General features: G+C 40.6%; 1 protein-coding gene and 1 pseudogene across 1 annotated transcript in view; one reads left to right on the plus strand and one right to left on the minus strand.

Moving 5' to 3' along the window:
* Positions 1-13,214, plus strand: part of NOTCH2 (notch receptor 2) — a 175,016-nt gene that overhangs the window by 98,904 nt on the left and 62,898 nt on the right.
* On the minus strand, positions 4,451-5,164 carry LOC102276364 (ubiquitin-conjugating enzyme E2 D3 pseudogene; annotated as a pseudogene).

Here is a 13,214-nt window from a genome sequence, read left to right on the forward strand (position 1 = left end):
TTTTGGAATCTGCTTCTCCTCCCAATTTCAGTGTGCTATCAGTTGGGCAGACTGCCAAGAGTGCTAACCTGAAGCACTTTCATCCCAGAGGTCTCAGGGCTGATTAATAGTCATGTTAGTGGGAACAGGGCTGAGTCGTTACTATGAGCCGACACAAAATGCAAGGGGTGAGACTGAGGGATCTTTTCTGTCTTCATGTCCATGACTCATTGTCTGACTTTTGCTCGATCCCAGAAAAAATCCAGTTTTTACTTCATGACTTTTCAAGCCCTTGGTTGTAAGGTAGCTTCAATAACAGATATTTGTTGAATAACTAACAGTTATATCCAATACACTATGCCAGATGCCATAAGAGACACAAAGAAGAAATAAATCAATTCCTCTCTTTGATAAATGGTCACATTCACTAGGAAAAAATAAGAAAGTCTACACATAGCCACAATAGAAGTTAATAAGTAGGAGTGATCATGAGTTTGAAAGAAGCATGGATAGGATTTGTGGACCATCTAAGTACTTGGTTGGGTTAGGGGGAAGATTGAGAAGAGCTAATATCTATTTTTAAATGTGAGTAATGGGAGAATATGGAGACTTTTGACAGAGATAAGGAAATAGGCTACATTTTCTTAGGATGATGATGAGTTTGAAGTGAGTTTTCCAAGTGAAAATGTTCAGCAGTAAGACCTAGGCAATCAAAATAGAGGTAGGGGTTAGAGATTCAGATTTTGAGTCTAATTTTTGGTTGCCTGGGAAGTCTGTAAGGAAGGTGTGTGGGCTGAGAAGGCCAGAGGGTTTGGACCTGTTTGGATCTTAATTCTACACTTCAGAAGTGAGGAAAAGGATCTAAAGAAGGAAGGTGAGAGAAGGGAGGACTGAGAGTTCAGAAGAAGCTCTGCCATTACAGCATCACTGAGTCAGGAGTGCATTTTAAGACTGTGCCTTTGACTCAAAACTAATACAATTATGTAAAGTTTAAAAATAAAATAAAATAAAAAAGACTGTGCCTTTGACTCAACTCTATGTGCCTCTGTTACAGCACCTGCAATATTATACTGATCTTACTTGTTTATATACTTACCCCACATAATACACTCTTAGCCTCTAGAGAATTAGGAACCTGTCTTACTTATTTTGGCATTTCCAAGACCAATTTTAACAAATGTTGATAATTGAAAGAATGGCAACCAGGGGACTCAAATATTAATGTTAATTGCAGAGAGTTAGTCAGAATTTTTGAAGTCTTTAGAAGTCTTCTAAAATGGAGTTTCTCTGTAAAGGAGAGAAGAAAGCCAGATTGCAAGAGGTTAGAAACATGGGTGTTGAGGGAGGAGTAAAGGGAGAAGTAGAATAGATCATTTATTCAAGGTTTTGTAGAGGTAAAAAAGGGGAGGGGGAGGGAGAAAGAGAGAGAGGAGTACTGGGCAGTAGCTTCAGGGGACAGAAACTTCATTCATGTGACCAAGCCTAGAACCTTGGCTAGACTAAGAATTAAGGCAGCTAGCCAGGGGTTGGTTAATGAAGTGGGTTATTTAGGAGTGCTTTACTCTTTCCAGGGCTTTCCTAGTGACTCAGACAGTAAAGAATCCACTTGCAATGCAGGAGACCCTGGGTTCAATCCCTGGGTCAGGAAAAGCCCCTGGAGAAGGGGATGGCTACCCACTCCAGTATTCCTGCCTGGAGAATCCCACTGACAGAGGAGCCTGGTGGGCTACAGTCCATGGGGTCACAAAGAGTCAGACATGACCGAGGAACTAACACTTTCACTTTTCATTTTACTCTTTCAAGTTTTAGTGGGAAAGATTAGGTGAACTGATTGTTGGGAATGGGAAAGAAGGGTGATTGAAAGTTATAGTCAGAGAGTGGGAGTACCGATTTGGGATCTTGGAGTTGGAACAATGAGTATCTTCTAATGAAATCCAGAGCATGAGTCTGTTTGTGATAATGAATAGATGTAGGTCTGTAGAGTTGAGGAAAGTGAGAACTCTTGGCTTTGGTGACCTTATTGGTCCTCAACCCAGATGTTGATTTCATGGGAGATGGGAGAGCAAAAAATGAGAAGATAAACCATGTGTTTAAGTAATTCAAGGAAGTACAAATTAGTCCATGAAGACAGTAGAGGTGAAATGATTTAAATTATATATCATGTTTACTCAGTTGCTTCAGTCTTGTGACCCTATGGACTGTAGCCTACCAGGCTTCTCTGTCCGTGGGTTCTCCAGGAAGAATACTGGAATAGGATGCCATGCCCTCTTCCAGGGGATCTTCCCAACCCAGGGATTGAACTCACAATGCATGTTCTGCGTCCCTTGCATTGCAGATGGATTCTTTACCCACTGAGCTACCTGGGAAGCCCATATAATGTTTAGTGCTTTTTAGATTTTAAAAGGTATACATGTTTAGAATAATTTGGATTTGAATCTATTTTTCTGCTTTTCTCTATCCAAAATGAAACTATATCCTCTTTTGTAAGGTAAGGAATGAGCATACTTTTACTTCTTTTAATCTCTTAACTCTCCAGATTTTGTTATAGGATCTGGGATTTTAAAACTTATAGTATTATTATTACTCAAACTTAAAGTCTTACTCATGTTCTTTAACATAACTGTATTCATACTGTTTTAAAATTCAATTTATAAGACTTTAGACTTAGTTATATGTGTAATTTGTTCTGTGTTAACTAGTAGTGCACTTATATCACAGCCTTCTTACAGAGCTCATGAATATTTGAAAAATATTTTTTAACTTAGTTGCCTTCATACACAAATGGCATCATGTATAGATATTGAACTCTTGGGTCACAAATTATATTCTTATGAAGTTCCTAGACATTATTCCTTTGCTTCTTGTAGTGAGTATTATAGAGAAGTCCAATGTCTTTTATTCTCTGTCTCCCTCTCTCTCTCTCCTCCTCCTTTATTTTATTTTTTTTTTTTTTTTGTTTTTGCATTTTCTTTTTTTTTCTAATTTTATTTTATTTTTAAACTTTACATAATTGTATTAGTTTTGCCAAATATCAAAATGAATCCGCCACACTTTAACCAATATTGGTATAGGCATGTTTCCTGTCATTTTTTTCCTAGTCTTTTTTTGAGTTCTTTGGCTCTGCAAACTTAGGTTCAGTCTCATCTCAGAAAAGATTGTTTTTCATTTGTTTTTGTGTCTTTAGGAATACCTTTACAGTAGGTCTTCATTCTTCCCCAGAGCTAAAATCTTTTCTCTCGGTATTTTAATCTTTTTTCCTTTGCATTTCATAAGAGCTTCTTAAGCTTTTTTTTTTTGGCAGAACTGATTTGTTTTTCTTCTTTGTCAGTTCTGTTGTTTTCAGTTGCCAATTCTGATTTGTATTTGAACTGCATTCTTATTTTCTGATAATATTTACTCATTCTGTCTAGGTCCTCTCTATTTCTGCCTTTCTCTCAGCCTGCCCCATTTTATCAGAGTATCTTAATTTCTTTTGAAAGATTGTAGAAACTGTACACATACACTGCATGTGTATAAAATTTTTGAGAATATAGAACCAATCCTTTCTATAATGTACTCATTTCAGGAAGTGTGTATTTTTCACTTGTGTGCTTTTCATCTGCATTTCACGTGGTGTATCTACATCTTTTATATTGCACATGTTCTAATGAACACCAGGTGGTTGTTTGTTTGGCTTACTCATTCTGCTCATTAGTAATGCCTTGCCATAAATAGAGTAGTTCGATTCTCTTTGGAATCCCTGGTATAGTTAGTTTCTACTTCCAGGGAGGTGAGGGGCTCTTTCTGTATAAATTGTTAACAGCCCAGCAGCCCAAAGAGGTGGGAGAAAGCCAGAGTGTGTATTTTTCCTCCTAGCAGGAATACAGAAGCCTAGTACCATTTTTTTCTCTGGGTAGAGAAGCTTCTGTGCCAGGCGTCAGTTCTCCATACAGTGGCTAAGCCTGGTTACTCTTTGGTGCTATTGCATCTGGAATTTGCTCCAAAAGCACCACAGACTTTTTTGATGCTATAGAGACCACAGGAGCCCTGGGACTCCTCAGTGATTTAAATTGCTATTGACCTGGAATGGTGGGATGGAGTTCAGTCCATTCTTCCCACAGGAGCAAGGTGGGCTTTCTGACACAAATTGGATCATGTTATTTCTTTGCTTGAAATGATTCAGTGGGTCCCCCTTGTCTTTGGATACAGTTCCAAGGCTCTGCACATAACTACCTGTCCAACCTTATCTCCACTGATACGTGCTTTATAATTAAACCACAGTGGGTTTTTTCATTGCCTCAGGTGAGCCATATTTTACCTTCTATTCAAACTTGTACACATACACTTCCTTCTGCCTGAAGTACCCCCACACCATCCTCCTACATTCCTACACAAACTGGTTAACATGTAGAGTCTTTGTCTCTCTCTCTCTTTCAACAGTAATTTACAATTTATTCAGCTGTAATGTACTTATTCTGACTTTAAGGTGGTATCACATGGCATACTTTTGGGTCCATTCCAGAGATTCCTGAGGTCACTCTTGTATTTATCTCTGTCATTTTATAGATTTGTGCAGTCCCTGGCACTCGGGAGTTATCCGGGTTTGGAAGACATAGCATTGAACCAATGGATAAAAAAAGAACTTCAGAAACAGTTGAAGCAGGAGGACATTGTGATCTTAGAATATCAATACATATGCTGCTATTACTGTTAATATTTGGATGATAAATTCTTGTAAATGCAACTTTAGGTGGTTTGAAGGTGGAATCTGTAGGAATATGAATTTTCAACACACACACAAAAATACTGCCTTGATGCAGGCTGCCATTAGGCCGTAATCTTGGCTTAATCATCCCCCACTTGAACTGCAGGACATAGGTCTTCTGTGTTCTCTTGCTCTGTGGTCCTAAGGCAACATGTGTGTATTACTGCACTTCTCACCCTCTATTATAATTATTTGATTGGTTGTAAAACCCTCTTTTGTCTGTATATTCTGGGTAGAATCCACAACTGCTTGTTTACCAGTTTGTATAGGTCAGGCCTGGCACATAATTTATACATATTTGTTGAATGAATGAATGGAGCATTAAATTTTCTCATTGTTCTGGCCCAACATCATGTCTCCAAATTCAGGGCTATCACCGGGTCCTGGCAGGGTCTCTTCTTCCCTGAGATACGTTAGTATCTTTCTTCATCATGGACCAGGTTTGTGCCGTCTGTAAATATGGACTAATTTTGTATGAGAGGATTACATTTGACTATCATTGTAAGCACTCATCACAGTGTCTAGTACCTAGAAATAGCTGAATAAGTCTATTTTTACTATTTGAAGCCAGTAGCACCACTAGGAAATAAAAGAGTGGCTCTTTGCTTGTTTACCTTCATGCAGATGGAGGCAACTGGAAGAGGAGGGTTGCTTGCCTACTGGGATGTAGTCTTTAGGGAAAACTTAGGTTTCAATTGAAGAAGTAAGGTACTCCAACAATGTAGAGTCACCTCGAGATATAGTTGAAGGATTAAGGTCAAAAGGTCAGATAAATTTAGTGTGATATAAACGAGTTTAGCAGCTAAGGAAGAGAGTGGAATGAGAGACATGTATATTGATGGGGGGATGTAGATAAGGGGATGATGAAAACTTTGACAGTATAAGTAGAATAGAGACACCTGTTCTAGGAATAGGCGTCGAAAGATGACTATTGAGTTTAGAATGATCTGAGTGAGGGGGAAAAGAGCAAATAAAATTCGTTTAAACAAATATTTTGATTACTTCTCAAGAAATACTATTAGCAAGGCACTATGCTAAGGGCTAAGGGTTCACTGCTGAAGTAAATGGTACCACCCATTTCTCCATGGAACTTGGAGCATGTGTCTAGCATATGTTTAGTGAGGAACACAGGCATAAAGCATGTAATTATCTGTAAGATTTTGAACTGTAATGAATATCTGGTGGGAAAAGTAGAGGTTATTTGGAGAACATATTAACAGGCAGAACTATCTGAGTTTGGAGTCAGCATGTACTGTCTTTCAGCTGTGGACAGTGGGTATGAATTATTAGGGCATCATTGAGCCTAAAATGCTCCAGGTGCAGGGTCCTGGACAAAGACCCATAGTGGGAAAAGATTGTTATCATGTTTAGAAATGATGAAAATAAAAAGCCAGAGTATCCAACACTAGTCATATTTCAAGGGGAAAGACTGGAGTGATAGGCAGAAAATGTAGAAAAGATTTAGAATTTTATCCTAAGAGTAATGGCTTGCCTCAGAGGGTTTGAACAGGCAAATGGCACAATCCATGATCCATGGTGAGGTCAAGCTGGTGATTCTTTAGATACCGTATTGATCACGATGCAGGGAAACCAGGCTTTTGAGGAGTCTGCCAAAGATGATGGTGTCTAGGGTTAGCAGGAACATTCACTGAGACTCTTGCATTTATGTGCATGTGTATCTCCTATGCCTACTATACCTACAGGATCTTGTTAGACGCTTGTCACCCCAGCCTCTTAGGCACATCTGTGAGCTTGTACATTAGTGCACGCACACAGTCTCTCATCAGGCAGACCCTGTAGACTCCAGTGTTTGTACAAAATGTTTCACCCATCTTTAGCCCTGGGACGTTGAAGAACAGCCAAGCTTGTCCTCTGCCCTTTCACTTCAGGAGAGGAATGGAAAATCTGCTGTGTGTAGAGGAGAAGGTTTGTAGGACAGAGGTTAAAAGAATGCCCTGCTATGATAGGAAGAGATGAAACTCCACACCTCAGGAGCCTGGGCGACTGCTGGCTGGGAGGATATATTGGAGACCAGACTCTCTTGATTTAACCGAAGAAGAGGAGGTAGAGGGTCAGGGCAAGGGTCAACCAAGCTCATTTTTTACATGTTGTTCATATGGTGACTGTTGCAAATGAGAACTGACCCTTAACAGGGCCACTGATGTGGTAAAAGTTTTTCCCACACACTTCACACTTGAGAGATGACTAGGAAGGGCCAGGGCTTCTTCTAGAAGTGCTAAGGCTCAGTGATCATTTCTTTTCTTTCCTTTCCGCCCTTCCTCCTCTTGTTTCCCAGTCACTTGTAACTCAAGTCAGATTGATGTTTTGTTTGTGGTGTCTTGAGAAAACCATAGTGAGCTGTTTGTATCCTCACGTGTTGCAGCTCATAAAATGGTGTCTTGTCTGGTGGTCCTCAGTTCACATGGCCAGAACTTGATGCTAGTGAGGCTCAGGTCAGTTTCCACTTCAGTACAGTCCTGTTGGGTTCACTCTATTTTCTGCCACACGTGCTGCTCATAGTCTTACTCATTCATCCTTTGCTTTTAAAACCATAGATGGCGGCAGTAAGAAAAGATCATTATGAAAGTGACCCCACTCCTACAAAATCAATATAGTGTACTCTTTTTTCTTGTTTTCCTTTTATAAAATAAATTTATTTTTTGATTGAAGTATAGTACATTTACAATTTTGTGTCAATTTCTGCTGTACAGCAAAGTGTTACAGTTGTACATATGTATACATTCTTTTCTAAATTCTTTCTCATTATGGTTTATCATAGGATAATTCAATATATTATATTCAATGCCCTGTATTATAGTAGAACCTTGTTTTTTATCCATCCTGTGTATAATAGTTTGCATCTGTTAACCTCAGACTCCCTCCCCCACCCGCCTTCCCTTTGCCAATCACGAGTCTGTTCTCTGTATCTGCGAGTCTGTTTCTGTTTTGTAGGTAGGTTGATTTGTGTCTTATTTGTAATTGAAGTGTAGTTGACCTACAATATCATTTTGGTTTCAGGTGTAGAGCACAGCAATTCAGTTATATATGTGTGTGTATATATATACATATATATACACACACATACACAGACACACATGTATATATTCTTCTTCAGATTCTCTTCCTGTATAGGTTATTACAAAATATTGAGTGCAGTTCTTTGTGCCATACAGTAGGTCCTTGACATCACTAATTATAGAGAAATGCAAGTCAGAACTATAGTGAGGTACCACTTCACACCAGTCAGAATAGCCATCATAAAAAGTCCACAAATAATAAATGCTGGGAGGGTATGGAGGAAAAGGAACCTCCTCCTGGTGGTTCAGATGGTAAAGCATCTGCCTACAATGCAGGAGACCCAGGTTCAATCCCTGGGTTGGGAAGATCCTCTGGAGAAGGAAATGGCAACCCACTCCAGTACTCTTGCCTGGAAAATCCTATGGACAGAGGAGCATTGTAGGCTACAGTCCATGGGGTCGCAAACAGACACGACTGAGCGACCTCACTTCTTTCTTATACTGTTGGTAGGAATGTAAATTGGTACAGCGGCTGTGGAGAAGAGTATGGAGTTCCTTAAAGAACTGAAACTAGAGCTACCATATGATCCAGCAGTCCCACTCCTGGCCACATATTCAGAGAAAACCATAATTTGAAGAGATACATGCACCCCAGTGCTCATTGCAGTACTATTTACTGTACCTAAGACATGGAAACAGCTTAAATGTCCATCAGCAGAGGAATGGATAAAGAAGATGTGGCACATGTTTACAATGGGCTATTACTCAGCCATAAGAAAGAAAGAAATAATGCCATTTGCAGCAACACAGGTGGACCTAGAGATTATCATAGTCAGTCAGACAGTTGTTGTTCAGTCGCTCAGTCGTGTCTGACTCTTTACGACCCCATGGACTGCAGCATGCCAGGCTTCCTTATCCCTCACCGTCTCCCGGAGCTTGCTCAAATTCATGTCCATTGAGTTGGTGATGCCATCCAACTATCTCATCCTCTGTTGGCCCCTTCTCCTCCTCCCCTCAATCTTTCCCAGCATCAGGGTCTTTTCCGGTTAAGTTGGCTTTTCACGTCAGGTGGCCAGAGAAAGACAAATATCATATATATCAATTATATGTAGAATCTAAAAAAGTGTGAATGAACTTATTTGTAGAACAGACATAGAAAACAGACTTATGGTTACCAAAGGGGAAAGGGGGATGTTGCTAAGTCACTTCAGTTGTGTCCGACTCTATGCGACCCCATAGATGGCAGCCCACCAGGCTCCCCCATCCCTGGGATTCTCCAGGCAAGAACACTGGAGTTGGTTGCCATTTCCTTCTCCAGTGCATGAAAGTGAAAAGTGAAAGTGAAGTCACTCAGTCGTGTCCGACTCTTTGGGACCTCATGGACTGCAGCCTACCAGGCTCCTCCACCCATGGGATTTTCCAGACAAGAGTACTGGAGTGGGGTGCCATTGCCTTCTCCAAAGGGGGATGGGGAGATATAAATTAGAAGGTTGGGATTAACATACACACACTCCTATATACAAAATAGCATGCTTGTTTTTCTAATGGTGGGTTAGTAGTATTGACTGTAGTTGAAGTACTGCTTAGATGTTATACTCTTCCTGTGCATTTCTCAATCCTGTTCTTCCCTCATGATAGTTTTGAAGGCTAACTTAAAATGTGATCACACACCCCAGTGTTCCTTTTCGGCACTTGATTTCCACTTTTAAGTTTCTTTCTTTTTTAAAAAAGTTATTTATTTATTTATTTTTGACTGTGCTTGGTCTTTGTTGCCGCGCTGGCTTTGCTCTAGTTGCGTGTGCGGGCTTCTCATTGTCATGGCTTCTGTTGTTCCAGAGCACAGATTCTAGGGCACATGGGCTTCAGTAGTTGTGGCCGGTGGACTCAGTAGTTGCGGTTTCCAATCTCTAGAGCACGTGTTCAGTAGTTGCAGTGCACAGGCTTAGTTGCTGTACGGCACGTGGGATCCTCCCGGATCAGAGGTTGAACCTGTGTCTCCTACATTGGCAGGTGGATTCTTTACCACTGAGCCATCAGGGAAGCCCAAGTTTGTCTATTTCTAATTCTTTTTCTAACTAGCTGTGTAAACATGGATAAGTCACTATACCTCTCTGGTCCTAGTTTTGTTTGTAAAATGAGCACGTTAGATTGAATCTAAGGTCTGTTTCATCACTGACGCCAAGTGTCTGGTACAGTGGCTGATATATAAACTGAGGTGAATGACCAACAGAATTCATGCTCTCATGGAACTTTTAGTCTAACAGAGACTGTAAAATGTAAATGAATATAAAATTACACCATTTGATAAATGACAAGATGGACTGAATGGAGTAGATGCAGTGAAGGATAAAAAAGAGGAAATGTGAGCTTGAAGATCTACCTAAGTTATGAAGAAGGTCAAGGTGGTGGTGGTGGTTTAGGCACGAAGTCGTGTCTGACTCTTGCAACCGCATGGACTGTAGCCCGCTAGGCTTCTCTGTCCATGGGATTCTCCAGGCAAGGATACTGGAGTGGGTTGCCATTTCCTTCTCCAAGGGATATTCCCAACCCAAGAATCGAACCCAGGTCTCCTGCATTGCAGGCAGATGATTTATCAACTGAGCTATGAGGGAAGGCTGAAAGTCAAGGTGTGAGATGTTAATCGGCCATATAAGTAAGAGGAAGAAGAATATTTAAGGTGGAGAGGACAGGCTATGCAGAGGCTCTGAGGTAGGAAAGAACTTGTTTAAGGAACCAACAGTAAGCCATGTGGCTAGAATAAAATATATGAAGGAAAGATAGAGACTTGAGATACATTTAGGAGGCAAAAGCTATCACCCAGAGAATTATCAGTATATACTAGTGGCGCTAACAGTAAAGAACCCACCTACCAATTCAGGAGACATAAGAGATGTGGGTTTAAGGGACACAGGTTCGATCTGGGTCAGGAATATCCCCTGGAGGAGGAAACAGCAACCCACCCCAGTATTCCTTGCCTGGAAAAATCCCATGGACAGAGGAGTCTGGTGGGCTACAGTCCATGAAGTCGCAAAGAGTTGGATATGACTGAGTGACTTAGCAGGCCAAGTGTTTAAGGTGTCAGCCTTCATACCAAGTTAGTCCAGGTTTATATGGCAGTAGAGAAAGTAGTTTCTAGAAACAAGTTATTCCCTTTCTAATAGGAGATGGTTAAAACCTAATAGCCCACTGCCTAATCCCAATGTTAGATACCAGTAACTTGCAATAACTGGCAGGTGAAGTTAGTAAGAGGGATAATTGATGCCCTCACAAACTTGCCCAACCGAGCCTTGTGCAACATATTTTGGGAGTTCACCAGCAAGGTTTGTGTGCTGGCACAGATGATGGTACATGCTGAGACTTGTTTGGATTGAAGGTGTAGTAGCTAGGTAGGGCATGGAAAGAACGTAGCTCTGTCTTTTCACCAGGGGCTTTTATATGCTAGGTAGCTAGCTCCTAACTTAGTGCTTTCTCCTTTTCTCCCAACGAACACAAAGTCATTTGCTTTTAGTTCATGCTATATTCTACTGGCAGACTAATGTTCATATGCAGATTTGATCATGCCTTCCCTCACCGGTGAGCCTGCAATAATTCTCCTTTGTCATATCAAGTTCAAAATTCAGATAAGAATTCAGAGCCTCAAATGATCTCCAGCCTTTTCTTGTTTTAAACCCAACTCAAGAATATACTCCAGTCCCTTTGATATGTTCAAGATCTAACCCCACAAACCTGAGTGAACCTTCTTCCTCCAGCCCAGGCTGATGCTTTTTTGCCATGGAGTAGTGGAAAAGCTGAATGCACCCATCCTCTCTAGAATATCACCAAGAAACTTTACTGTTTCAGTATTTAGTGACTTTTTGTCTTTGTCAGTTTCTACCAACGGTCTTCTTTCCTTGACTCATGCTTCCATCCCTTTTAGGTGTCTTTAAGGCCCGAGAATCAGGGACTTAGTCTGTAGGTCTTATTGATCAGACCCAGAGTTGGATAATTAACTCTGCTATAGTGGAAAGAACAGTAGTTTTAGAGTCAAACTGATCTGGGTTTGAATGACAGTGCCTCTGACTTACCAGTTTACGACTCTGGGCAGGGGTGGTAGGGTTGATGGTTACTTAACCTTTCTGAGCCTCATGTTTCTTATTTTTAGGCTCTGCATTGGTTTCCTCCTTTGTCAAGAGGGAGGTGGCATGAAAGAAGTGCAGTATGTTAGTAGACCTTCCATTGGGAATTTTGGAACAAGCAATTATGTGGCACCCTGGTCACTGTTCTAACATTCCAAATGTAATAACTGGTTGCTGGAATTGGAATGAGGAAAAAATTCTGGCATAAATATGCCTGGGAGGGGTTTTGTTTTGTTCTGGAGAAATATGCCTGAACCTTAGAGGAAAATGATCCATTCTATGAAAGATTATGTATAAGCCAGGATTCTTTTGACTCTCCAGATTTGATTTCTCTAACAGTATCTGACACCAAACCCAAAATGCCTTAGCTATTTGACCTTCAAAGATCAATCTCATTGGAAAAATAGTCAACTGTACTCAAAAAATACATTTGACTTTTGGATAGTAATTTGAAGTCATAAGTTTTTCCAGTAATCCGATCATATGAGTCATGATTTTAATCCTCCCCTCCCCCATCCTGTCTCCTTCCCAATGCCTCTGTGTGCTTGGGAAGACTGAGATGCAGAGAGGTTGTTTTGATATGGTGAGATTCACACCTTAAGTCTTTGTCAAGGATTTTAGAGTCAGCAGCTCTAGTTCAAATCCCAGTCCTCCTGTACCCCCTGCCTCGTGATAGGTGAGTTATGTCACCTCTCTGGACACGTTTCCTCAATGAGACAGTGATCGCAACACCTCAAGCCCAATACGTGGTTCACAGTAAGCCATCAGTGACTCTTGATATCCTTTCCCAAGAGTACAAAATTTTTATTCCAAACATTATTTCGTTAACCTAGTCTGTCTCACTATAATATTTAAGTGGCTGGGTGTTACATAATTATATGAAATATATATGAGATTTAAAAAATACACAGTGTCTTGTACTCAGAATTATCGTGGAACCAATAAGAAAAACAACTTCCAAATTTCTCACAAGCAGCAAGTCAGTTAAGTTTGATGGTAGCATAGGCATTTTGAGTTAGCATTAGTGTAAGAGACAAGACTCTGAGGAATTCCCAGGTTGCAGAAACTCTTCACCTGCTTCTTGGTTATGTTTTCATTTCTATATCCCACCTGCATCTTAACAACACATCTGCCATTACTCTGAGGTAGCATTTCTGCCAGAAAAGTAAGGGAGAAAAGCTTTCTATACTGACATCATCTACCCTGGGGGAAATGATTGCTCCTTCACTTCCTCCCTCCCTCTGTACTAGTTAATGCCGTCAGATGCAACAGACAGATCCCCATCTCAAATTAGGAAAACCTGCTGGAAGGGACATCTCTCAGACTGGCCGTGCTCGTAAATAGGCTTAGAAACAGCCA

The sequence above is a fragment of the Bos mutus genome, chromosome 3 (genome assembly GCF_027580195.1).
Source record: "Bos mutus isolate GX-2022 chromosome 3, NWIPB_WYAK_1.1, whole genome shotgun sequence".
Classification (NCBI taxonomy): Eukaryota; Metazoa; Chordata; class Mammalia; order Artiodactyla; family Bovidae; genus Bos; species Bos mutus.